The following is a 24,977-nucleotide window of genomic DNA, read 5'->3' as shown; positions in this document are numbered from 1 at the left end:
ACTCGCCTGGTGGCTCCGCATAACCCTGGTGGTTTTCTCCAGAGCGGGCTTCAGAGCCTCGGGAGGGGAGGGGAGCAGTGTCTGGTTTGGGGGGCTCTGCAGGAACCTGAGAAAGTGCCAGAGATGACCCTGTGCTAAACTCATAGGAGGTAACTTCCCGCTCAAGCAGGCTGTAGATATTCCAGATATTTCTCAGGAAATAGACCTTGGGGAGCTTCACCACAGCCTTAACTATTGGGAGCCACAAATAAATCGTTTGAGCCGGGAAAAAGTGCTGAGCCCCTTCCAGGAGCGCCAGCAGGAGCAGGTCACTGTCACAGCCCGTGACATCCCCACGGCCGGGGGGATGCGGGGCTTTGGCTGCCAGAGCGGCTCCCGGCTCTCTCCGGGATGGAAGCGAGCCCGGGAAGGGGCAGAGCAGCCCCGCTGACAGCCGGGCTCTGCTCGGGCCGATAGCGCAGGCCTGCGCCGGTCCCCAGGGGAGGAGATGAGCGGCCGAGAGCGAGAGAGCCGCGAATGCCGGAGCTCTGCTCTTGCATAACGCCACGGGAAGCTTCCAGCTGCGCTGGGAATGCCCGGATCGCTGCCCGGACATCCCTGCATGCGATCGAAAGGGAAGGAAGGGTAAGGGGCTGAGACACGCACGGAGCTTTAGTGAGTCTGGGGGATGCTCCAGACCCGCATCCTGCGGGCTGCCGGCACCGCCTCGCGTTTCGCAGTGTTTGCAGTGAGGATCGGAACACCCCTTCCCCGCTCCCGTCCTGCCAGGGGCTGACGCGAGCCCGGGCATCCCTCTCGGTGCCCGGGCATCCCACCCCGTGCCCCGGTGGATGCACAGCCATGCAATCGGTGTGCCTGGTCCGGCTTGTCCGGGGCTCTTTGTTCCTCGCCACCCGCGGGGCCGCAGCGCTGGTGCTGCTGAGGATGGGGAGGATGGGGAGGAAGCCCCGGGCAGCCCGCTCCGTGCCGGGGCCGCTGCTGGAGGCTCGATTTTGGGGCAGAAACCGACAAAACGCGGCTCCTTTCCTGGCGCAGCGGCGGGAGCCTGTGCGGAGCGGGCAGAGGGTCCCGAGCCCCCCACCCCGCTCGGGTCTCCCCGCAGAGGGAGGGATGGATGGAGGGAGAGATGGAGGGAGGGGACCCCGGGCGGGGGGCGGCAGCCGCGGGGCGGGGCCGGGGGCGGGCGCGCGCGCTCGGTGGCTCCGGTGGCGCGGGCGCAGCCGCGTGCGAGGCGGCCCGGGGAGCGCAGCGCCGAGAGCCCGAGCCCCGCCGGGCCGCCCCGGTCGCCGCTGCTCGGGAGATGCCGCTCGGCGGGCGGGGACCCGCGGCCGCCCTGCGCCGCCGCGGCGGGGCCGTCTGAGCGCGTGAGTGCCCGGGGGCGGCGGCGGCGGGGAGGGAGCGGGGCGGCCCCGGGGCGGGATCCCCACCGGAGGGAGCCGCAGCGGGAGGCGCTGCCCGAGCGCATCCCGGGGAAGGCCGGCGGCTCCCGGCCGAGCGGGGGAGGCCGGGCTGGCAGCGTCCACCCCGGCACCGGGCGGTCCCCGCTGCGCTCCGGGGTCCGGTTCCGCGGCGGCGGAGCCCGAGAGGGTTCGTGGCTAAAGCGGCCCGGTCAAGGGGGCGACGCGCGGTGTGCCAGGGGCCCCGTTAAGTTTGTGCTAAGGATTCGTTATGGCCCTTAATTAGGGACAGCTGCGAACAATAACCTGGCGCTAGCGGTCAGCGCAGCCTCCAGGTGAAGGGAATTCGTAGGAAAAGTTGGGTGAGGTGGAGTCTGGATAAAGGAGGCAAAAGAGAAGGTTCTGGGTCAGTTGTGGGGCAGAGTTGGGCAGGCGAGGCCGCTTTCCCTGGGCTGTTCGTCTCTTGAATCCCTGCCGTTCTCTGGGAATTTCGCTGCAGGACGGGCTCCCTGTGCAGGTACGTGCGGGGCTCATGCGCCGGGAGGGGCGGGTGCGTGGCCAAGGCCCCTCGGGGGTCCCCTGGGGTTTGTGTGCGGTGCGTGTGACCGCCCGGTGCCCTTACCCCTGTGGAAGTGCCCAGTGCCATTCTCCAGCCGTTCCCTGCTCCCTGCAGGTGTTTGTGCCAGGAGCTGCTCAGCGCTCACCCCGAGGGCGACAGGGCTCACCTGGAGCAAAGAGCGGCGCTGTGGGGCACGGGGGGCACGGGCAGTGCCCGGAGCGGGGGGAGCAGCCTGGCAAGGCGTTGGCAGCGCTCGTGTGTGCAGGCGGAGGGATGGGGGGAGCAGGGATTTCTCAGCTTCTCACTCCGGTGAGCGTGACATTAACAATCCCTGCTATTTTCGGCTGCTTTTGGTGAAGCTTTGGCACTCGCTCGCTGCCTCCAGAGATGCCTGGCGCTGGGGCAGGGCAGCTCTGGCTGCTGTGCTGTGTCCTGGGGGGCACAGCCCAGGGTGGGCACAGCTCACCATTGGTGAGTGCCCTGTTCTTTTTCCCTTCTAAGGTGCCCATCGTTCCCTGGGATGTCCAGGGCTTGTGGTTCAGCTCTCAGTGTTTTGGGGGTGCATCCTGCTGCCTGGTGCTGTTTGCAATCTGCTCATACCCCGAGCTGGAGGCCTGGCCGTGCTGGGTACGGTGCCGAGATGAAGGCACTCTGCTTCCCAAACAGCTTCCTGTTTTCAGGCTAAAATGGTTGAGGCTTGATAAAGCCTCACAAAGCAAGAAATTAAGGCTGTTTTTTCTGGCTAACAGATGGAGAAAGAGCCCGGAGTTGCTAATTTTCAGGGAGGGCTGATTGCAGTGGCTGGGGCTGGTAGGGCTGCCTGGACCTGCCTGTTGGTCGTAGCTCATCCCTGGCTCTGGGCAGAGGTGCTGAGCTTCTGTTTGTTGGTTCACAGAAAACCCTGAGGAATTTTTATTTCCCCCCACCCCGTTTGGCGTGGTCTGTGTGGCTGTTTGGCACGGCAGAGAGCCCTGGCACAGGGCACACAACCACAGCAGCCTGTGAGCCTCTGCCAGGGGGACGGAGGGGCTGGGAAGGGCTGGCAGTGGCAGCTCCTGCTCCTCCCTGGCAGTCTGGGCACGGCGTGGGACAGGCACTGCAGGACTGAGGTGCTGAAGGAGGCGTTGCTGACAGGCCCCTCCCTGGGAGCCCTCTTGGTGCGAGGCTGGCATCTCTGCTGGGCACCCTGTGCTTGGCGGCAGGGCTGTGGCAGTGCCTCTCCTGTCCTGTCCTGTCCTGCTGCTCCTGGGCAGCCTGGGAGGTTTTAGGATGTTTTAGGGTACAGACCCTGCTGTCTGTGACGCCCCCTTTGGAAAACCCCCTCTTGCAGCCTTCCTTGGCCAGCAGCGTGCCCTCCACACAGCCCTCACTGACACAGCCCCGCTGTGGCACGGGCTGGGGCTTTTCCCTTTCCCTTTCGCTGTTTCTCCATCTCCCATCACCAGAACATGTCGTTCTGAATTACCAGGGTGGCGTCCCAGGCAGGCTGTGCTGGTGGCAGAGCCTGTCCCTCCACAGCTGCTGCTGCTTTGCCACCCTGCCCTGCAGGGCTCCTCTGTGCCACCGGCATGGGACAGTTGAGTTCTTCTGCCACCGTGGCTGAGGGAGTGCATTGGTGGGGCTTGAGCCGGCTCTGTTCAGGCACTGGGGGTGAGGGTCCCCCCAGTGCCCTCTGCAGCAGCTGCTTGGGCCAAACTCCTGCTTTGGTGTGTGAGGGTTCTCAGCTGTGCATTTCTTGAATTGGTTTGTTGGTGCAGCTCTCGGCTGCTCAGCTGACGGTGGATAAATCCCTCTGAAGGTTATTGAGATAATAAAAGGCATGAGGGAAGTTCCGTAATTTATTTGAGTTCTCTTTTAATTTACAGCCTTTTGGGGTGAGAGCTCGGTGGATAATGAGTCCCTCTGGCAGATCTGCTCCTTTCCAAGGGCCGTGGCAGGGAAAGGGGAGCTGGGGGGGAGCTTTGGGTCAGGGCGAGCTGGGGGGTTGTGCTGGGGGTGCTGCAGTCGTGGAGCTGTGCCTGGAGCTCCTTGGGCATCACCAGGGAGCTGCTGCCAGCCCCGAGCTCTTCCATGGGAATGCTCCATCCCTGCCTGGGCTGGCTGCTGACAGCAGCTTCTCCTTCCTCCTCCTCTCGCTGCCCAGGCTGCTCTTGGTGCTGTTCCAGTGCTTTCTGCTGGAGTTGTTGGAGGTATTTTGGGATGTGTGTTCCTGCAGATTAATTGACAGGCTGGGGTGTACCAGATGAGGAAGCAAAATCTGTCATTTTGTTAGTTATGAGGTTCCAGTTGTTTTGCACCCCTGATAAAGCAGTCTAAGGCAGCTCTCCCCTTTGCTCTGCTTGCATGCAGATGCTCCAGGCATCTTTGGCTCTTCCTGACGAGACAAAATTGAATTTCTAATGGGTAAAAACAGACACAGGAGCACAGGATCCCCTTTCCTGTTCCATTACCTGCTGTGGATGTGTCCCCTCCTGCTGCCACCCTTCTCACCTGGGAGTTCAGGGCTGAGGGGATGGATCCTGAGTGCGAGGAAGGGGATCCAGAGGGTTTTCTTGCTGGGAAAAGCTGTTTTTTCCCCAGTTCTTTGCTGTTGGTTTTCCCAGAGGTGGGAGGAAGTGCACACTCCCATGGACCCTGCCAGATTGCCCCATTTCCCCTCTGGGATGCTTTTCTACCTGGGGGAAGAAAGATGTAAAAAAGGCTCTTCTGGAATCTGGGCTGGTGCTTCTGTGGGAGGTGTGAGATGCTGGGATGGGCATGAGGACGAGGATGGGGGTTCCCAGGCCCCAGCAGGTTCCCTCCTCGCTCCCTGGGCCCCTGTGCCCCTCTGGCACTCAGCACTGCCCAGGCAGGAGCTGGGGGTGCAATGGGATTTTCATAAGAGCGGATTTGGAATGGAGCCACTGCTGCTCCCTCTGGGCAGCCTGCTGGGTTTGGGGGCTCCTGGAAGTGGGAATGCGGGCACTGGCCTGGGAGCTGAGACCTGCCAGAGTCACCAGAGGGACCTGTGAGGGTGTCTGGGGAAACAGGGCCATTGGAGCTGAGGAAGTCACCACAGCTGGAATTTATGGAAGTGATAAAACAGCTTTTGACAACAGGCTCAGCTCCAGGCAGCTCCTCTGCAGCAAGAGAGAATATTTTCCTCCTGTTGGATCAATAAACAATTAATTCTAAAGCAGGAGCTGGAGCAAAAGGGAGAGTTTTCCAGGCTTCTAAACTCTTAATCAAGCTCCGGGTGAAACACAGATGTGAGAATCTGAGACCTGCTGATAAAATCTTGACCTTGATAAGGGGTTCCTCAGTTCCTGGGCCATGGATGATACTTCTTAGCTGAATAAATCCTCTTGTAAATATAGAACTTGTTCCCCAATATTTATGCTTCCAACGTGTTTAATGTAGCTTTGCTTAATAATCTGCTTCAAAACGCTGACATTCCCCCCACATTTTAATTGGATTCTAATTTCCATTCAGAATCAGCTTAAATTAAACGAGTTTAAAAATATAGTAAATAATACTTATAATTCACTTACTCTTACCATAAGCTGTGAAAATAAAGACTCAAATAACCCTTTAAAGCTGCTCACGGTGCAGCCCTCTCCCTGCAGAGCCTGGCGTGCCTTGGCTCAGCGTGGTGGCTTTGGGGTCTCGGTGCCCCCGAGCCCTGTGGGGCTCAGGCTGTGTGGGACAGCTGGGGCTGATGGCGCTGCTGTCCTGTGCCCGTGGCTTTGGGGGGTCCCTGGGCACTGATGCAGGCCTTTGGCTCTGCTGGGTCCTCCAGCGGCCTCTGGTGCCGTGGCTGATGGAAATGGGCTTTGGTGGAATTTCCCAGACGGCGCTGGGGCCGTCGCTGATGGCTGGGGGCTGTTGGGGTGTGGGTGTGCCCCAGCACAGTCTGCCTGTGGCCTGGGAGGGTCTGTTCACTCTCCAGGCCTTACAGGGCTTCCCCAAGAGCCTGTTTTGCAGGAAAAGGGCTCTGGGGAGCTCCTGGGGTCTGTGCTTTGGCTCGTGGCAGCGATGGCAGCTCTGTGCCCTGGAGATGGGAGCTGCTGGGGGTGGGCACTGCCTGGGCTGCTCTCTGGCCCTGGCACGGTGGTCCCTGAGGTCAGGGTGTCCCTGCCTGGTGCCCGAGTCCCTCCCTGGCAGGCTCAGGGCTGCAGGGCTCTGCGTGCAGGGTGATGGGTGATGCTGGAGAACATCCCCTGTGCCAGGGGGGCTGTGGGCAGCCCCTGCTGCAGGCACCCCGAGCCAGGATCCAGCCCCAGCATGGGGTGTTCCTGCAGGCAGTGCTGTGCTGCCAGGGCAGGATGTGGTAGCAGCACTCGTGGGGCTCTCCCTGGGTCCCCCCACAAGAACGGGGCTTGGGGTCTTGGGGTGCAGCCCCTGAGCCACGAGCAGGCTGGGAAGGCTCTGAGCAGCAGCTCCATCTGGGAAGGTGCTTCATGGACTGTGCAAATCCCAGCGTGGAGAGAGGCCCAAATTGTTCTGTGCATAGCCAGTTTTTTTTTTTGTTTTTTTTTTTTTTTAAATAAAGCTCTCTCCAGTATATTGCAGGAGTAATTAGGAATCCTGAGCTGGCTGGATCTCGATCTTTATAGCAACACAGCTGATAAAGCATGATTCAGGGACCTCGTTAGCTTTTTTTAAAGAAGTTTTTATTTAACTTCCGTGAAGTTGCCATGGTTACCCCTGTGCATGGCTTCCCTGCCTCTCCTGCCTTGAGTGCAGCTGCCAGTGTTGAGAATTAAACATCTACATTTGGAGCAGCCGTGGCCTTCCCCCGCTGCCACCCTGGGCTTTGGAGCCTTGTCCCTTTGCCCACCCTGGAGAAGGCTCCTGCTTGGGCTGTGTGATGTGGTGGAGCTCAGCCCGGGCTGTCCAGAGCAGTTTTCTGGAGCAGGTGGGGAAGGAGGCTGCTCTGCTGGTGTCACTGGTGCCATGAAATGTGCCATGGTCACACACTGCTGTGCCCCCACTGTGTGACACCAGGCTGGCACAGGGCACTGGGGCTGCTGGGAGGCGCTGGGAGCAGGGGCCAGTGCCCTGAGCCCCATCTCACTGTGCTTGGGCCGACAGGGCCTCGCTGCCCAGGAGCCGGTGGAGGGAGGGGGTTTAATGAGTCCCAAATGAGTTGCCCCCAATCCAGCGCTGGGAGGTGACAGGTGTGGGCAATGGGGACCCCAGCGGGGTGTGAGATCAGCCTGTTTCTGTGATGATGGCCATGGCGTAAGACACTGGCAGAGGTGGTTTGTGATTATGTGCCTTGAGCTGGGCAAACCCCAGGGGCTGGGGAGCAGGGAGAGGCAGAATCCGCCCCCCTGCTCAGTGCTGGAGCCGCCGAAGGGACAGCGGCCGCTTGAGCAGGTGTCGGAGGGCCAGGTGAAGCCGGGCTGCCTGCACCCTGCCGTGTGGGGCTCTGCTCTCTGCCGGCAGCGGGGCTGGCGGCTCCCGGTGCCGCTGCTGCTCCCGCCCGGTACCGGGCACCGTGCGCCGTCTGTCCGGGCAGGGCTGGACTCTGTCCTCATTCTGTCAAAGTTTTGTCAAGCTTCCCCCCTGCTCCTCCTGGCGCTTTCAGCAGCGCAGGGTGGGAGGCTGCGTGGGAAGTGCAGCCGCACCAGAAATAATCCTGCGCGTCCGGGGTGCGAGCGGCGCCGCGGGGCGGCTCTGCCCCTGCCCGCCGGCTCCTCCCTGGGCTCGCGGAGTCCCCGGGCTCGGGGGAGCCGCTTCTGTTTGCTTGTGTCCCCGTCTTCCTCCTCCCTTCCTTGGTTACTCTTTTCCCTTCTCCATTTTCCTTCCCGATGAAAGATTTTCTCGCCGTGTCAAGGCAATGTGACCTGGTTCCGTAATAAAGAGGAGGCTTATTAGAATTAAAGCCCAACAGTGTTAAAAAAGCAATCTTTGCAAGATTGAGGCCATGAGGGAATTGTAAATTCTCAGCAAAGACCTCATTTAAAGACTGGGATGAAAACACATGCGCATGCACGCACCGAGGCCTGCCGCTGAGGGCACATCTGCTTCGAGAAGAATTTTGGGGAGGATGAGGGACTGGAGCAGCCCTTGGGTCCTCCTGGCTTTGCTCGGGATCCTCCTGCTGGTGGGGCACGCCGGTGGCTGTGCTGGCTCCGTGAATATCGCTCGGCTTTGGGTTTGTTTTCCTGGTTCTCCGGGGATACCCTCCCGTAGCCCCCCCTCACATCCCCGCTCAGCCCTGGTGGCGCAGCCGCCCACCCGCGGCGGGGCGGGAGCGATGGCAGCCGGTGAGTCAGGGCTCCCCCGGCTCTTCCAGCTGCTCCCGCAGACATTTCCCGCGGGCTGGGCCGGTGCCGGAGCCGGGATGGGCGTCCCTCCCTGTGCCGGCTCCAGGGACCGCCTGCCCTGCTGCTGGCTGTGGGTGCTGTGCGCCGAGGGTGCCCCTGCACATGCAGGCGAGGGCTCCCAGGGCTTCCTGGTGCCCCCCAGGGCAGGTGGTGCCGTGGCTTTGGCCTCACCCTGCCCAGGGCACATTTCCCTCCTGCCCATCTCGATGGATGGAGCCGCTCCTGGGTGCGCAGGGAGCAGCGAGCGCGGTGCCGGGAGAGAGAAGGGCTGCAGTGGGCTCCGGGTGAAGAGACCCCGCTCCCCTCCCTCCCTGCCTCCTTCTCCTGTTTTTTCCTCCGCGGCCGCATCCCCAGGGCTGCGGGGAGCGAGCGCAGAGCCGTCCGAGGGTGCCCCTGCACATGCAGGCGAGGGCTCCCAGGGCTTCCTGGTGCCCCCCAGGGCAGGTGGTGCCGTGGCTTTGGCCTCACCCTGCCCAGGGCACATTTCCCTCCTGCCCATCTCGATGGATGGAGCCGCTCCTGGGTGCGCAGGGAGCAGCGAGCGCGGTGCCGGGAGAGAGAAGGGCTGCAGTGGGCTCCGGGTGAAGAGACCCCGCTCCCCTCCCTCCCTGCCTCCTTCTCCTGTTTTTTCCTCCGCGGCCGCATCCCCAGGGCTGCGGGGAGCGAGCGCAGAGCCGTCCGAGGCCGGAGCTGCGGGAGCGGCAGCGGCCCCGCCGGTCCCCGCGGTGGTCTGTTGTCATCATTTGCTGTTATCTGTGTAATTAGAGAGCCGGCTCTCCCGCGGGGCTCCGCGCACACCTGCGCTGCAGCGCGATCGGGACGAGAGCGGAGCAGCGCAGGCAGGGCAGACACGGGCTGTGTGAGGCCGGGCCGCGGGTGCCCCGGCGGGGCTGCGGGAGCCCTCGGTGCCCTGGGGAGGCTGCGGGAGCCCTCGGTGCCCTGCCGGCCTATGGGGGCCCCAGGGCTCCTGCTCAGCGATGCCCAAGGTCAGTGGAGGCTCTCGGTGAAGTGGATCCCGGTCCTGGTGCTCCAGAGACACCCCTGCCATCCATCCCCAGGCTTCGTGTCCTGGGCCCGTGGCTGAGGCTCTCCTGCTGCCTGCCCTGCTGCTGCTGGGGCACCCCCTCCCTGTGCCAGGGGCACAGACACGCGTGTGCCAGGCTCCTGCCCAGGATGGGACATCAAAGGGTTTTCCCCCAGGTCCCCTGGGCTGTGGGGACAGACAGGGCAGCTCCCTGGGTGGCTGTGCTGTGCTGCTGGCGTGCGTGGTGCTGCTTCAGCTGCTGCCTTTGTTGTCAGTCCTGCTCCAGGGTATTTATAGCGAGCGGGAGCTGTGCCCAGCTCTGCTGCTCCTCGGCACCTCCACACCTTGCAGAGGGGTTGGAGCGGCTCCCTGCCCTGCTGCCTGTGGCCTGGAGGAGCAAGGCTGGCACTGCCACCTCTCCCTAACGTGCTGTTAATGTAATGTCTTGTCCAGGAGCCTTTCCTGCAGGATAAATGGCCTTTCCTGCCCGAGCCTGCGTGAATTACGCTGACGTTTTGCTCCTGAGTCGATGTGTGTAGGGGAGCTGGGTATTGGATTGGTGAGAGGCAAGAGAAGCAATCTCTGGGAGGCCATCAATTTGGATTAGGCTTTGTGGACTGGGATGGAGGGTAATCACCATCCTTCATTTCAGAGAGGTAAGAAACAAGTCAGCTTCTTTATGGATCATTATAGCTGCAGCAGGAATTGCTTCCACCTCGGCCGTGGCACGGATCCCCCCGCTGGGCACAGGGCTGGAGGAGGGTGTAGAGCCAAGGGGGGGAGCTGGCTGTGCCTCTGGAAGGATGAGCCAGACTCCAGCCTCTGGTGCTGCTCCACGTTCCTTCCTGGCCGAGATGGCCCTGCTTGGGGGTGCCTGTCGCTGCCTCCATGGAGTCAGGCGAGGCGAGTGCTGGGAGTCAGCGAGGGAGCAAACGCTCCCCACCCCCCAGGAAACGGGTCTGGGTCTGTCTGGGGGTGGGAGTGCATCCATTCCCCTTGCAGTGCCTCCCCCAGCAGCGCCTGCCAGAGCAGCCTCTGGTGGATGTGGAGCTCAGCACTGTCCCTGGCACGGCAGGGTGACAGGGGCCCGGCTCCGTGGGTGCGGCATCCCCGGTCCCAGCCGCACTGCGAGCCCGGGAGGGGCCCAGGCGGTGCCCGGCGCTGTCGGTGCCGTGTCCCCGTGCCGGGCCGGAGTCCCAGCGGTTCCCGGCCGCTGACAGCAGCGCTCCCGGGCATCCTCCTCCCGCCGCCCGCGCACGCCCCCGCGCAGCGGCGATGGAAGGCACAGCCCGTAAACAGGGGAGAGGAGGAGGAGGAGGGATGGGATGGGATGGGATGGAAATGGGGCAGCTCCAGCGTGTGTGAGCTGAACCAGCCCAGCAGAGCCGGTGGGGTCGGTGCGTTGTCGCTGCTGTGCTGGGTGGGAGCTGCTCGGGGCCAGCGGGGAGGAAAGATCTGCTTTGGCCTCGTGGAGCGAAGGCCTCCCCTCCCTCCCTTTTGTTTGTACTTTTCTTTTCTTTTCTTTTTTTTTTTTTTTTTATATCTGAGTGCTTCATTTTCCAGAAGCTGTCATTTTACATAAACCTCTCAGCGAGGTACATCCATTCCCACTGCCAAAATCTCCATATCAAACACTTGTAACACGCGGCTGAAGTGACAGCCCTGCCTGTACGGCTCCGTGCCTTACAAAGGGATGCTGCGGCGGGCAGGATATAAATACTCGGCACGCACTGAGCTCTGCTGCCCTGCTCGGCGCTGCCCAGCTCAAATTTAGCTGAAGCCTCGGCACAGGCACCCGCAGAGCCCTGGTGGCACCACAGCACCCACAGTCCCCAGCAGTGCCAGGGTGGGTGGCAGGAGCTGCCTCGCTGTGGGGGGCTCAGGGCTGGGGTGTTGTGTGTGCTGAGCTGTGGGTTTGGGGGCAGCAGCCCCAAAAGCAGGGATTCCTGCATTCCCCCAAAAGCAGGGATTCCTGCATTCCCCCCAAAAGCAGGGATTCCTGCATCCCCCAAAAGCAGGGATTCCTGCATCCCCCCCTCCCCAGCAGGGATTCCTGCAGCCCCTGTGTATGGGAAGCCTTTGTTGGTGCAGTCTCGGGGCTGGCTGCTGGCTGTGCTGGGGTTCCTGTGCCCAGGGTGTCCCTCCTGTCAGGCTGAGGCGCTGGTGGGCCCCAGGGTGGGTAACACACATGCTGTGATGCAGCAGGAGCGGGGCTGCTTGGCCTGAGACTCTCTCTGTGCCTCAAATCCTGTTCCAATGGGAGCAGGGACAGAGCGTGTTCAGCAATCCAACTGCTTCCTTTTCAAACGAAATTATTTTCTTCTGGATGAAGTTGAAATCCAACCCCAAATGCCTGTTTCTTTGCAAAGGAGAAGGAAGGAAATGCAAAGGGTGCTCCCCACCCCCCAAGTCTCTCAGTCTTGCAGCTGCTGAGCAGAACAATCCCTGCTCCTCCTGGGATTCCCTCCCTCCCTGTGCAAGGACATCACTGCTGTGTTTTGCCATGCTGCCTGTGAGCCTCAGCTGCTCCCAGGATGGACCTGGGCAGTGCTGGAGCAGTCCTGGGGAGCACTGAGAGCTCCTGTGGTCCCTTACCCCCCTTACCTGGGGCCACCACGGTCTGTGGGCACCTGGCCCTGCTGAGGTGCTCTGGTGATGTGGCTGTCACTGGCAGGGCTGTCCCTGTCACCTGTGGTGCTGTGCTTGGTGGTTTCTGCTGCTCTCCCAGGTGGGGACCTCCACGTGGGAAAGATGAGACTTGTTTTTTTAATGTAAAAGCATTACAAATGGGTTTTAATTGAGTACATTTTGGCAAGTTTGATGATAACTTTTTTTCAGCATCTCAGATGGGAGAGATAGGTCTGTGCTCAGCTCTTCTGCTTTCCACACCGGGGAAGCTCCAGGACTTGAGATGTCTCTGTGCTGAGCTGTTTCCATGCTCAGGAATCCTCTGAGGCCCCAGCTAAGGCAGTGGTGGCACACACGTGTGTGGGGGTGTTGTGTGTGTCCCCAAAGCCCCCATTGCCCCAGCTCTGCTGCTGGGGGTGCTGGTGCTCCAGGTTTGCTGTGCTCCAGCCGGGAGGGCACCAGGGGCTGGGTGCAGCTGTGCTGCCCCAGCCGTGCATGGGGAGGGCACAGTTGCAGCCAGACGTGTCCCAGTGCCCAGGCCAAGGGCAGGGTGAGCTGCCTCTGCTCTGCCTTGTGCTGCAGCCCCTTCCAGCTGGGATGAATCAGCCTTTCCCAAGGACCTGGGAGCAATCTGCCACCACCGTGGCCTTGTGTCCCCGGGGAGTCGCAGCCCTCCCTGGGCAGGGAGCCACGAGGCGAGGGCAGCGGCAGTGCCAGCTGTGATGGCATCTGCTGCTCCTGCTGGCACAAGGCACAGAGCTCGACGTTTGTGTCCCCACGCTGCTCCTAGCAGAGAGAAGGGCACATGCTGGTGATGCCCCTGGCTCTGGAGTGCAGCTGGCAGCTGCTGGGGGGGCTGTACCGTCCCTGAGGGGCTGCTGCACCCCTGGGGACGCTCTGTAGGCTTGGCAGTGCCCGCAGCCGAGGGCTGGGATTCCCTTTCCCAGGATGGAGGGAACTGTCCCGGCTGGGCCCTGGTGCATGGCTCAGCCCAGGGTGCCCTGGCTGCCCTGAGGGGAGGCTCAAGGTCCCTCCTGGTGCTGGGGCCGGCCCCTGGCTCTGTCCCTGCCCCTGGGCCCCTGCCTGCTCTCCTGCTGCCAGGGGCAGCTGCTGCTGCTGCTGAGCCCAGCCGGGAGCAGCCCCCGGTGCCACCTTCCCTCCTCCCTGCCCACTCCGGGGGCTTTTCCTTCCCCCACCTGTGAGTGCTGGCGCGGGAGGGCAGCAGGGCACGGGAAGGGGCTGGAGCTGGCTGGGGGGTCGGTCAGGCTGTGAGCGAGGGAGGGAACTTGGGCTCTGCTGGCAAAGTTTCCTCCCGTTCCTCACGAGCACAGGGACGTTTTGGTGCGTGCTGATTAACTGCCTCCTCCCGACGTGCCACGGCGAGATAAAATATGAACAACTGCATTCTTTGACTTAAAATTTAATTAAAACTATATATCAAAAACATGAGACCCCAGGCTTAATAAAACCTGATAAAATTATACTAATACACTTCAATTTCAATCCAAGGCTTCCTGATGGAAGAGCGTGAGAGGCTGAGCCTGTAACTAGATTAGCAACACCTCCTATGCAATATTTATGGTGCTGTCCTGCTTGAGATGCATGGCTGCCGAGGAAGGCTCTGACACCGTGATGAAGAGGAGTTGTCAGCCTGGCTTATGCGTAAATAGGAGAGAGGGCGAGGTTGGACAGGCTGTTCCTGCTGGGGGAGAGTGACTTGAGCAGGGGATGAGCTCATGGAGGGAGGAAGAAAGGGAAGCAGGAGGGATGCTGCTCCCCCCGTGCTGCTGTGCCCTGGGGATGACCCCTGGCTGTGGCACCAGTGCCAGCAGCCACGGGCTGGGCTGAATTGAGGGTGGCCTCTGCCCAGGGGGCTCCTGGCAGCTGCCAGTGCCTGTGGGCACCTCACCTTTGCAGGGGATTTATCGAGGCAGGACTGGCAGCTCAGAGCCGTTGTCAGCTGGGGAGATTGAGCGGGTTTGTTTGCGTGCAGGAGTGTGGCTGTGCCAGCAGGGGTGGTGAGGTGCCTCTGCTCTAGGCAGCAATCAGCAGGAGCATCAGATCCCCCGTGCTCCTCTCAGGCACGTTCCCTCTGGCACAACCCAGAGCATCGTTCTGTTGGAGCCTTTCCATGCAGTCCCATATCCCAAAATCCCAGTTTGGGTGGGAATGCTCGGATGTGTGTCTGCAGGGGCACTCCACACTGCTCAGAGGGCTCGGGGGTCACCAGCAGGGCTCAGTGTGGCATGGGCTTGGTGTGGCACACACAGGCTCGGTGTGGCTCAGGCTCACTGTGGCACAGGCTCAGTGTGGCTCAGGCTCACTGTGGCACACACAAGCTCAGTGTGGCACACTCAGGCTCAGTGTGGCACAGGCTCAGTGTGGCACACACAGGCTCACTGTGGCACAGGCTCAGTGTGGCTCAGGCTCGGTGTGGCACACACAGGCTCACTGTGGCACAGGCTCAGTGTGGCTCAGGCTCGGTGTGGCACACACAGGCTCACTGTGGCACAGGCTCAGTGTGGCACAGGCTCAGTGTGGCACACACAAGCTCAGTGTGGCACACTCAGGCTCAGTGTGGCACAGGCTCAGTGTGGCACACACAGGCTCACTGTGGCACAGGCTCAGTGTGGCTCAGGCTCGGTGTGGCACACACAGGCTCGGTGTGGCACACACAGGCTCGGTGTGGCACACTCAGGCTCACTGTGGCACAGGCTCAGTGTGGCTCAGGCTCGGTGTGGCACACACAGGCTCAGTGTGGCTCAGGCTCACTGTGGCACACACAGGCTCAGTGTGGCACAGGCTCAGTGTGGCTCAGGCTCGGTGTGGCACACTCAGGCTCACTGTGGCACAGGCTCACTGTGGCTCAGGCTCGGTGTGGCACACACAAGCTCGGTGTGGCACACACAGGCTCGGTGTGGCACACTCAGGCTCACTGTGGCTCAGGCTCAGTGTGGCACACACAGGCTCAGTGTGGCACACTCAGGCTCACTGTGGCTCAGGCTCAGTGTGGCTCAGGCTCACTGTGGCACACACAGGCTCGGTGTGGCACACTCAGGCTCAGTGTGGCACACTCAGGCTCAGTGTGGCACACTCAGGCTCAGTGTGGCTCAGGCTCGGTGTGGCTCAGGCTCACTGTGGCACAGGCTCAGTTTGGCCACGGTGCCAGCTCGGCCCGGCAGGAGCTGCCTCGGGCAGGCTCTTAATGGGCACCATAAATCCTGCCGAGACAGGGGAGGTCAGAGCAGGGCGGCAGCAGCTGCAAAGCGCTGCGGGCACAGCAGCTCCATCCCTAGAGGAGAGCCCAGGCTCCAGACTGGGCACAGGGAAGGTGGGTGGGGATGTTCCAGGGGGGTGCCCACCTGAACACAGCGGGGCTGGCTGGGGGCTGTGCTGCTCGGTCTGGGCTGCTGCAGCCAATGGGGCAGGAGCCTTGCTGCCTCTTCCATGCCTTGGGTGCTGCCTGACCCCCTCCTAGACTGGTTCCATCTTGGACGAGGTCAGCGTGCGGCCTGGGCTTGGACAGGATGCTGAGTGTGGGGTGCCAGAGCCCTCTCTTGGGGCTGGGGGTGCTGAGACCTGGCACTGCCCAGCGCTCTGTGCCCATCTCCCGCAGCTGCCCCCCCGTTCCCCCCTGCTCTCCCTTCCAGGTGAGCGGGCACACATCCCCCTGCAGCACTGACATGTGCTGCTGCTGCTGCTGCTGCTCCGAGGCTGTGGCAGCAATTCCAGCAGCAGCGGCCTGGCGTGACCCCGGGAGCTGCAGGAAGGGGGTGAGGTGGGCACTCAGCTGGCAGGGAGCCCCTCCCTGGGCATGAGGGGACCTGGCAGGCAGCAGCATCAGCCCTGCCAGCCACAGGCTCCTGCTCCTTGCCCCCCTCTCCAAATCCCCGGGGAACTGGAAGTGAGGGCAGAGGGAAGGGATGGGGTTTGGGGAAGGGATGGGGTTTGTGTGCTGGTGCCCACCTGTGCCCCCTCCCACATCCCTCCTTGGCCAGGCTGTGCCCGGGTTCATCCCCCACGCTGCCCCTCTCCCAGCCCCCTGGGGCTGCTCCCTGCTCTCTGGAGCTGTATTTTCAGAGACTGTGGGGGATGTCGTGTGTGTAAAATTAGCACTGCCTTGTTAGTGCTTCTCAGGCTAATTCGGAGTGAAATGCTTTAGCAGCGGTGGGCTGATTCTATCAGGAGAACAAGAACTAATTAAATTCACTCTGACCATCAAGCAGTAAATTATTTATACCCAGACAGATGCAATCTAATCTGTGGTGTCCAGCCCCACTGAACCTGCAGCCTCCCTGGTTCGGGGTGAGGAGCAGAGGGCGGCCTGGGAAGGGCAGAGCAAGGGTTTCCTGAGAAGCCAAATTATTTTTCCCTTCTGGTGCCAGTGCTGCAGTGGGACCCCTCCACCGGCACTGCGGCCCCTGGGCCTGCCTGGGGAGCTCTGGGGCATGGGGAGCTCTGGGGCTGGGAGCTGCAGAGAGATGGGGCGTCCTCCAGGAGCTGCCCATGCTCCTCCGTCCCGGGGAGCTGGCACAGACCCACCCTGCCAGCTGGGGAGGTGGTTTGCCAACCTCAGCAGGGACGTGTGGGAGTCCCTCCTCCTCCTCGCAGGAGGAAGGCCAGGCACAGTCAGAGGTCCTCACCTGTGCTTTGCAGCACCGTGCTGTGCTGCTGTGTGATCTCCATCACGCCCTCCCTGTGCCTGCCCAGGCCCGGTGCTCTCAGCCAGCTCAGCTCGGGCAGGAGGGAGCTGTTATCATCTCTGCAGGGGTTTGTTTTTTGGCCATCTGACCCGGTGCCTGATTAGATCATTCCTGTCACACAGTGGAACCGCAGCTTTCCCTGCCTGCGAGCTGCACTTCGCTCTAATTGTGATTGAGCCGAGATCCTTTTTCTCTCCAAACCAAAGGGAAGAGTGAAAAATCGTTTGCTGATCCTCTGGGGGTTGTAAAGGATTCCAGCAGCCTGGGAAACAGCTCTGCTTGGGGCTGGGAAAATGGTGTGGTGAAAATGATCTGGTTGTTTTGTGTGTTAGAGGGACAGAAAGAAGGAATTCCAGAGCAGCCAGAACAGAGCATCACGGGGATGGTCCCTGTCCTCTTGGGAGTGGAGATTTCCATCTCTCCTCGGGCAGGCAGCTGCTGGGAGGGCTGGTTTGGCTGGGAAGAGCTTGGCTCAGCTCAGGGCAAAGCCCCTGGAAGCAGGTTCGGCTCTCAGGTGGGTGCCCCTAGGGCCAGGCAGGGTGGGCAGTGCTGGGCTCGGTGTTCCCCAGCTGCAGCTTCCGCGGGCAGGGGCACCTCGGGTGGGATGGATCCCACCAGAGAGGGATGGATCCCACGAGAGAGGGATGGATCCTCGGTGCCGACCCTTGCTGCGTTTAACCGGGTGTTTAAGGGTAAATGGGCTGTGACCAGGCCGTGCCCATGGGGGCCGAGCTCCTCGGGTGGAGCGGAGCTGGTGCTGCCCTCGAATTCCCCCCGGGAGGAGGCAGCGCGGGCCGGCTCCTGGGCACTCGGAGCCAGCCCTTTGCACGGTGCATTTGTGTTCCGATTGCACGATGCATTTGTTTCCCACAGCGCCGGAGGTGTGGGCTCTGCTGGCCGCGCTCGGCTCGGCCCGGCCCGGCCCGGCTCGGCTCAGCCCCGCTCGGCTCAGCCCCGCTCGGCTCGGCCCCGCTCGGCTCAGCCCCGCTCGGCTCAGCCCCGCTCAGCCCCGCTCGGCTCGGCCCTGCTCGGCTCAGCCCCGCTCGGCTCGGCCCGGCCCCGCTCGGCTCGGCCCCGCTCGGCTCAGCCCCGCTCGGCTCGGCCCCGCTCGGCTCAGCCCCGCTCGGCTCAGCCCCGCTCGGCTCTGCTCAGCCCGGCCCCGCTCGGCTCAGCCCCGCTCAGCCCCGCTCGGCTCAGGCCCGCTCGGCTCAGCCCCGCTCGGCTCAGCCCCGCTCAGCCCCGCTCGGCTCAGGCCCGCTCGGCTCAGCCCCGCTCAGCCCCGCTCGGCTCGGCCCCGCTCGGCTCAGCCCCGCTCGGCTCAGCCCCGCTCGGCTCAGCCCCGCTCAGCCCCGCTCGGCTCAGCCCCGCTCGGCTCAGCCCCGCTCAGCCCCGCTCGGCTCGGCCCCGCTCGGCTCAGCCCCGCTCGGCTCAGCCCCGCTCGGCTCAGCCCCGCTCAGCCCCGCTCGGCTCAGCCCCGCTCGGCTCAGCCCCGCTCAGCCCCGCTCGGCTCAGCCCCGCTCGGCTCGGCCCCGCTCGGCTCAGCCCGGCTCAGCCCGGCCCCGCTCGGCTCTGCTCAGCCCGGCCCCGCTCGGCTCAGCCCGGCTCAGCCCCGCTCGGTTCAGCCCCGCTCCAGCTGCGCCGCGCTTTGGGCCCGCCGAGCGCAGCCTCTGCTCGCGTTTGCAGGCGTGATTAATCTCTGTAGCAGGGGAGGGCAGCCTGGTATGAATCAGGCTCGTAACTCCCGCACGAAGATTTCCAAACCCTGCCGGAGCATTAATCCAGCGGCTCCCCGGGGCAGGGAGGATGGAGGGGAATGTGGAAATGTGTCACCTTGTGGCAGGAGGGCTGTGACAGGCAGCCAGGCCAGCAGCTCTGCCTCGGAGATGGCTCCTGGTCTCCAGATCCCACCGATGTGGCCTCGCCATTGATTTAAAAAGGAGAGGGGAAAAAAAAGGCAACTGCTTCACTCTGGCTTTGCTGCTGATGCTGAGGGGACAGATTTGCCTGCTGGCAGCTCTGCCATTAACTGGATGAGCTATTCAAGTGTGGGTTATGGATTTGGGATCAGCCTGCCTGTGCTGGAGAAAGCACATGGTGCTGAGCCCAGAGGGATACGGGGCTGGGGAGAGCCGAGGGGCAGCAGAAGGTGGGATGGAGGGGCCTTTCCTGGGAGCAGATAACCTTGCAAGGGTGAGGAGCTCTTCCAAACTCTGGCCAGGCCCCTCCTGGGTGCACGTGAGACATTGCTGGGTGGGGGAACGCGTGCTGCAGCCCCCAGCAGCAGAGGGGCTGCGGGTGGAGCAGGGGAAGGGAGCTGCGGAACTGGAGGTTCCCTCCACTGGCAGGGAGGGAGGGAGGGATTGGGAATATCCCATGCTCCAGAGCCTGGGAACGCCTTCCAGGCCGCAAATAGCCTGTTCCAGCCCCAAAGCTGCCACAGGAATCTTCCCTGCTCCTGCAGGCAGCCGGCACTCGTGGCCCTGGCATCCCTGGGCTGCTGTGGCAGTGTGAGAGTGAGCTGGACCCAGGGGCTGCCAGCGAGGAGAGGGACGGGGATTTTGGTTTTGGCTCTCGAGGATCACTGGGACACTGAGCACCAGAAGCTGAAGCAGTCGGGAGCTGCTCCCAGCTGCTTCATTTGGGTGTCATACGAGTGCTCACAGCCTGGGGTGCTCCCACAGCCCCAGCGCTGCTGTCTCCTCCCTCCTGGGAGGCTCTGACCCGGCAGTGCCAGTGCAGTGCAGGAAACACAAGCATTTTGATATTTTTATTTTTATTTTCCGTTTTTGCCACAGTTCTGCAGCCCCTCTGTCGCACTCCTTGTTAAGCTGTTAAATCACTCCATTTATTTAGCACGAGCATTGCTGAGAGCTCATTTTTATCTTGGTGAAAACCAGACTTGCTCATGGGCACATAATGAAATTGTATAAATATACCCTTAGCTGGGAATCTAATTTATTTTTCCTGTTCATTATGGGGTAGAAGGCCATTATGAGATGTAGAACTTTTTTTTTTTCCCAGTGCTGGAATTGAAGGGCTGGTGCAGGCACTTTTTATACTGATGATTTTGCCCTGATTCAATTTGAGGCTGGTTAGAGCTCAAATACTGAAGCATAATTGACAGAGAGCAGTGTGGGTTGCCATGCTAATGCCCTGGCTGTGGCTCTGTGGCAGTGCCAGACCAAGGCTGGGTGGAGCATGGCCCAGAGATGGGCACGGGATGGAGATTCCCGAGCTGGGGTGGAGATTCCTGGATCTGGGATGGAGATTCCCCGAGCTGGGGTGGAGATTCCTGAGCTGGGGTGGAGATTCCTGGATCTGAGATGGAGATTCCCCGAGCTGGGGTGGAGATTCCTGGATCTGGGATGGAGATTCCTGGATCTGGGATGGAGATTCCTGGATCTGGGATGGAGATTCCCGGAGCTGGGATGGAGATTCCTGAGCTGGGGTGGAGATTCCTGGATCTGGGATGGAGATTCCCGGATCTGGGATGGAGATTCCTGAGCTGGGGTGGAGATTCCTGGATCTGGGATGGAGATTCCCGGATCTGGGATGGAGATTCCTGGATCTGGGATGGAGATTCCCGGATCTGGGATGGAGATTCCCGGAGCTGGGATGGAGATTCCCCGAGCTGGGATGGAGATTCCCCGAGCTGGGGTGGAGATTCCTGGATCTGGGATGGAGATTCCTGAGCTGGGGTGGAGATTCCTGGATCTGGGATGGAGATTCCCGGATCTGGGATGGAGATTCCTGGATCTGGGATGGAGATTCCCGGATCTGGGATGGAGATTCCCGGAGCTGGGATGGAGATTCCCCGAGCTGGGGTGGAGATTCCTGGATCTGGGATGGAGATTCCTGGATCTGGGATGGAGATTCCCTGAGCTGGGACGGAGGGAGCAGGGGTGGCGCAGCCCCGGGGCAGCAGGGCACGAGTCCATCCTTTGTCCATCAGCAGCATTGATTTTGGACGGCGCTGATCCTGCTATAACGTCCTGTTTATGGAGCTGTAATTAAGCGGGGCCATTTCGCCGGCAGTGTTAAGTGCTGAGCAGATTTATGGCACGGCCCAGCCCTGGGCAGGGCTGTATTTCAGCACGGAGCACACCGGGTTTTTCGGTGTGCTGCCATTGTGTTGTGTGACAGTGATTAGTGTAATGGGGGCTGCCGGGGTCGCGCTGCCAGGCTGAGGAAGCAGCAATTACGGGCGGCCGCAGCACCGACTTAATTGCATCCATTTGCAAACGACACGGGCCGGGTGTGAGGGAGCAGCTGGCAGGGCCAGCCTGGCACCCACAGCCCCTGCCCCTGGCTGCCCCCAGCTCCCCAGGGTGGGCTCTGAGGGTCCCTCACTGGGCAGAGCAAAGGGCGGCTCCTGTGCGGGCACTGGGACTCGCTGGGCTGAACCAAAACCAAAACCAAAACCAGAACCTGCTCTGCTGGGCTCAGGTCCCTCTGCAGGGGCAGTGCCTGGGAGAGCCTGGAACGTGCTTCCCCAGGAGCTGGCAGGGCTCCAGTGGCATCACGCAGGGCTGGGGCATCTCCTGTGTTTCAGCTCGGTCCCTTGGCCCTTTGCCACGTGGCTCCAGTGCCCTGGGTGCTCCCCTGGCTTGTCCCCTGCCTGGGGAGGGGCAGGCCAAGCTCTGCAGCGCAGGGGAGCAGGGGACAAAGCCATCCAAGGGCAACGGGGCCAGCAGTGGATTGGCAGCCGTGCAATTAGAGCTCACCTTGATGTGCACTTGGCAGCCTCTCCTTTGAACTCTCTCCCCTGACGGCTCTCCTGAGGTCTGGAGGTTCACCAGCTCAGCCCCTCAATACCCTCACCAGGCACAGGGAGGTTCTGCAGAGCAGTTAGAGACCCAGGGGAGGCTGGCACTGAGCTTCTCCTGAGCGTCAGGGACTCCTGTGCCCTCCCTCGGGCAGGCCCTGTCCTTCAGCAGGACTTGGGGGTACTGGGGCTGGCACAGGCAGGGCCTGTGGGTGCCAGGGCTGGCCAGCACCCTGTGCAATTGTGCCAGCAGCACCCTGCAGTGGCTGGGGAGAGGCAGCTCTGTGGGAGCTGGGCAGGGTGTGGGTGTGTGTCCTGCTGCAGAACACGGCCCCTGACCTGGAGCAGTGGAGCATCACAAGGGGCTCATGGATGCCCTGCCACAAGTGCACCAAGGACCACAAGGTCTCTTTCCCAGGTGGAACCAGGGCTGAGAGGGCGTCTTCCCTCCTCCTGCCCTTGCTGTATGCGCTCTCCCAGCTGGCTGCAGGAATTAGATGGGCTTTTGCCGACTAAGAGGTGTTAAACGGCTCTAAATACTCCTCACACTGCAATGTCTCCACCACAGCGTTTAATGGAGTGCCACAGAAATGCCTATAAATAAACGGAATGCGCCTGTGCCAGTTCCCTCCCACGGCATCTCAGAGCTCGCAAGAAAGTCAGCAAGGGGCTTGTGCTGGGCTGCAGCTCCTGCCCTGGCCCTGCCCTTCATTCCCATTCCTACCCTTTTCTTTTTCCCCACCTGAGGGTGAGGGGATCCAGCCTGGGGCTGTGGAGCTCTCGCCGTCCATCCCGCTGCAATGCAGCTGCAGGAGCGAGGACGGAGGGCTGGAAGCAGCAGGGAGGGCTGCAGGGCCCACGGGGCCAGCACTGGGAGCTCCTTGCAGCTGTCCCTGGGGTCCCGGCGAGTGCCCAGGCTGGCACTGTGCCCGTGGGCACCCTGGCATCGGGCAGCACAGCCAGCAGCAGGTGTAGAGAACGAGCAGAGGGAAGGGCAGGGAGCATTTCCAGGCTGTTTGTGCTGCTCTTGCATCTGAGTCCAGACTCCTTTGTGCCTGGAGATCCACATCCACCAAACCAGATGGATTTCCCACCAGGCTGCCTTAATCTCCAGCACCTCGGCCCTTGATCCCAAGCAGGCAAAACGTGTGTGGGGCTTCAGCTGCTGCAAAATGCACTTTATCTGCTGCTGTGGGGCCGCTGCTGCACGGCAGCGCCTCCTGGGAAACGCTGCGAAATTCCTTCCACATTCCCTTCCCCGAGCCTTTATTACAGAAAATAAACACTCGAAAGGAAAGGGAGGGGTGGGCAGCGGGCGCTCCTTGGCAGTTCTGGCGCTCCTTGGCAGTTCTGGCGCTCCTTGGCTGTGCCAGGTGCTCCTTGGTGCCCCCGTGGCCGGGGACAGAGCTGGCTGTGTGTGCAGGGCTGTCCCTTTTGGCGCTCCCTGACAGGGCTGCTCCGTGTCCTTGGGGGGGGGTTCTGGGGTGCCCGGGGCACCCCTGTGCCGGCACCCCCACTCCGAGGGAGCCCTGGGGCCCCGCTGAGCATCCTCAGCCAAACAGGATCCCTAAATAGGCTCCTCAGCCTGTCAGTTGACTGCCTCTTCAGCGCTGATGAGCCACTCTGGTGTTACTATTTAAAATCCTAATTGCTTTAATCAGCTCGCCTTTAGCCACCGCAGCCAGCGAGCGAGCCCAGGGGCTGAGAGCTCTTCTGCTCCTCCAGCACAGCTGCGGCCAGGCACGGTACGAGCACCCAGCTCGGGTCCGTGTGGGCTCCCAGCGCCAGCCCTGCAGGTGCCCGCGGCCCCGTGGCTGTGCCGTGGCACACGCTGGTGGTGGCACAGCCGGTGGCACAGCAGTGGGACGGAGCTGGGGCGACTGCAGAGCTGAGCACAAGTCCCCCGGGCAGGGGTTGGACAGGAACTGAAATGGATGAGGAGAAGAGGAGCTGCTGTTACCATGGGCTGACAGATGCCAGCACTTTAATGAGCTGGGAATTCCCATGTCCTCTCCTTTATCACCGTGAATTCTCTTCCAGGCTAAAAGCAGCTTCCTCCCTGGCTTTCGGGGCCCGGCAGCCCACTCCTGCCTCCCTGCGAGCGCAGCCTCGGGGTGTTCCTCCATCCCGAGCGGCGCGGGGGTGCAGGGCAGAGCTCTCCTGGGGCTGCACTCGCAGCCATCCTCACTGGGCTGGTGGGAGATGCCGGATTAAAATAGCGCGGCGCTTCCCGGCGAGGGAGCCTTGCGGCAAAGCACCCACGCGGCTGCGCCGAGGAGGAGGCGGAGGAGGATGAGGATGAGGATGATGATGATGCTGAGCGGGGCCTGACACCGGCTGGGGCAGGGGCAGAGATGCGAAGACCCAAATCTGTGGGTGCAGCCCCTCCTGGCCATCATTGCCCCTCCTGGTTCCCCTGGCAGGTGTGTGGCACAAGGGCAGCCCCAGGGCTGGTTCCCGTCCTTGCAGGAGGCTGTGGCTGGCAGGGAGCCGGGCTGGGCCGCAGGGAGCTGGCAGAGGAGGGGCGGCGATGCCAGGGTGTGCTGGGCACTGGCAGGGCCCAGGCTGGGAGGAAATGAGCAGGAACTGCCCGCTGTGCCACTGCTGGCAGCCTCTCAGCCGCGGCTCCTCCGCTCCTGCCCAGCCTGGCAGGGGGAAGGCATCGCCAGGGCCGGGGCTGGCACCCGGGTGCGTGTGCCAACTCCTGGGCACCGGCTGCCCCCACCTTCTCTTGGGCACCGCGTCCCTCCTGCAGCGCCTCTGCTGGGCCAAGGCAGCCCCGCTCCCTGTCCCGCCGGCTGCAGGGCGGCTCCAGCTCCCCCTGTGCAGGATTTGGGGCACAGGGGTGTCCCCAGCCCCGGGAGCTCCTCTCCCTCGGGCCCTGGGCCCCCACACCCGTCCGTGTGCCGCGGCAGCCTGCCCACCGTGGCGTTCCCCGTGCTGCAGCGGCCCCGGGGCTCTGCTGCCCCAGAATATTCCTGGATGAGTGGAAAACCTCGTTCGGGGGATTGTTCAGCTCGCGGCAGCCTTCCTGGGGAGCGAGGACATCTCTGCATTTATTCAAGGACATCCCTTCTCAATTAAATCCCTGCATGGGCTAAACAAGCGGGCTGCTGAGATCAAAGGGGGTTTTTTTCCACTCTTTTTTCCCCGAAATCGTTTAGACGATGCGGTGGAGGGAGTGCGGTGCGTTTGCCTTCCACACACCTGGTGGGGAGGAGAGGCTGCCATTAAATCCCCGTAAAGCTGTTTCCTTCCCCGTGCCGATGCGGGGCTGGGGCAGTTTGTGGGTGGCAGCCACGGGGCGATGGCACCGGGTGTGTGCGGTGGCCACGGGCGAGCCCAGAGATGCGGGGTTGCTGGGCTGGGATTGCCCGCCTGGATCCGTGTGGCCGATCTGCCGCAGCCCCGGAGGCTCGGGGGGCTCAGCCCCTGCCCGGCCGCAGCCCGGGGGTCCCCCCGCCCCTCCCCGGGCTCCTCGGGGATTGATGGTGTCGTTAAAGCGTCAGGCTGGCCCGGGGCCGGCCCCGCTGCCGCCGGGATTTATGGAGGAACGTGCCTTGGTGAAGGTTTTATCACCGCTGTTA

General features: G+C 62.3%; 1 protein-coding gene across 8 annotated transcripts in view; it reads left to right on the top strand.

Moving 5' to 3' along the window:
• Positions 1 to 24,977, top strand: part of RBFOX3 (RNA binding fox-1 homolog 3) — a 143,718-nt gene that overhangs the window by 33,634 nt on the left and 85,107 nt on the right. For 5 of the 8 annotated variants that reach the window (XM_066565846.1, XM_066565844.1, XM_066565845.1 and 2 more), the window contains exon 1: positions 1,260 to 1,364. The exons of 2 other annotated variants lie outside the window; for them this stretch is intronic. The gene's annotated coding sequence lies outside the window, so the exon portion shown is untranslated. Of the gene's footprint in view, positions 1 to 1,259; positions 1,365 to 1,603; positions 1,915 to 24,977 lie in introns of those variants that run through there. One more of the 8 variants, XM_066565842.1, reaches the window with a different exon arrangement.

This window comes from Molothrus aeneus, chromosome 26 (assembly GCF_037042795.1).
Source record: "Molothrus aeneus isolate 106 chromosome 26, BPBGC_Maene_1.0, whole genome shotgun sequence".
NCBI lineage: Eukaryota > Metazoa > Chordata > Aves > Passeriformes > Icteridae > Molothrus > Molothrus aeneus.
This window is presented reverse-complemented; position numbering and strand designations above follow the sequence as displayed.